The sequence below is a fragment of the Myotis yumanensis genome, unplaced genomic scaffold (assembly GCF_028538775.1).
Source record: "Myotis yumanensis isolate MYYU_CA2020_CCGP unplaced genomic scaffold, mMyoYum1.0.hap1 SCAF_12, whole genome shotgun sequence".
NCBI lineage: Eukaryota > Metazoa > Chordata > Mammalia > Chiroptera > Vespertilionidae > Myotis > Myotis yumanensis.
In genome coordinates this window covers 13,866,825-13,868,271 of record NW_027223763.1, presented here as the reverse complement: position 1 = coordinate 13,868,271, position 1,447 = coordinate 13,866,825, and the positions used below count along the sequence as shown (strand labels likewise).

The window sequence follows — 1,447 nt, the reverse complement described above, 5'->3', positions numbered from 1 at the left end:
GATGATGAACCAGAGTGTGGCCACAAGTAGCAGAGGAAGAGGAAATCAGATACCCAGAATGACTGAAGGAACTTCAGATTCTTACCTGGAGAGGGGAAATTTTGGGAGAAGTAACTTGGTAGCAAACATCTGAACACTTGTGCAGGAAGATACTAAATGTTAGAATTGTACAATAGATAGAAATTGCAGAAAAACGGGTCAGCTCAATATGAAAAATAATTTCCTAAAAAATTAGCTTTCTGCTCCAGCAGTTATCTGCCTTTTCAGTCCACCAGTCATACAACCATCTGGTGTTACAGAGGGTGTTAGGGGTTATAGAGAATGTTGGAACAGAATTGTATAAAGTCCAAGACCATATCTTAGACATTTACATGCATGATACATCTATTTGTTAAATGGAGAATTAACAGCTAGCAAAATTGCTTCTTTGAGTAACTGATATGCTTAATTTTTTAAAAGGCAAATTTTCATTACCATGGAGAGATGGATTTTGAATGGGTTAATTAAAATTTTTCAATTGGAGGAAGGATGGATAGAGAAAGGTAGTTCAGCAAAGTTGAGGACGTGAGCCATACCATGAAGTGTGAACAAAATACCACTGATTATACACTTACATAGAGCATTTCAGAATTTATAAAATCACTCGGCTCCATGAGTTGTGATCTAAGCATCACCTACGAAAGTGATACAGGACGATGCTATCCTGTTACTGCCTCCTTTTAACCGATGAGGGAACTAATGCTCAGCCTAGTGCATGAATTGGCTATGATGGCGTAAAATTGAATTTCAAAGACTAGATGTTTTTGTGTTTTTTCCTAAATCCTAAGTTTGAAAAAAAACCCCACAAACAACTCTGAAGAGACCCTTCCTCGGCCGCCAAAATGCCTTACGTTGCCTCCTACCTGCTGGCCACCCTCGGGGCAGTGCCTCCCCCACCACCAAGGACATCAAGAAGATCCTGGACAGCGTGGGCATCGAGGTGGATGAGGGTCTGTGCAACAAGGTCATCAGTGAGCTGAACGGACAAAACGTCAAACATCGAAGATGTCATTGTCCCGGGTATCAGCAAGCTGGCCAGTGTTCCCAGAGGGGCTGTGGTGGTCTCAGCTGCCCCAGGGTCTGTAGCCCCTGCAGCTGGTTCTGCCCCAGCTGCTGTAGAAGAAGAGGAGGAAGAGGAGGAGGAGAAGGAGGAATCAGATGATAATTTGGGATTTGGCTTGTTTGATTAAGTTTCTCATTTCCCGTTTCTCTACAAATATAACCCTTTTTACATAAAAAAAAAAACAACAACAACAATCCCTTAAAAACAACAACAACTATCACACCAATATGGGACTAAAGAAGGGAGAAATTCTTTTTTTAAAAAAAAATATATTTTATTGATTTTTTACAGAGAGGAAGGGAGAGAGATAGAGAGTCAGAAACATCAATGAGAAAGAAACATTGA

General features: G+C 40.6%; 1 pseudogene; it reads left to right on the top strand.

Annotated features, from left to right (window-relative positions):
* The first annotated feature begins 881 nt into the window (after positions 1-881).
* On the top strand, positions 882-1,229 carry LOC139020409 (large ribosomal subunit protein P2 pseudogene; annotated as a pseudogene).
* The last annotated feature ends 218 nt before the right edge of the window (positions 1,230-1,447 follow it).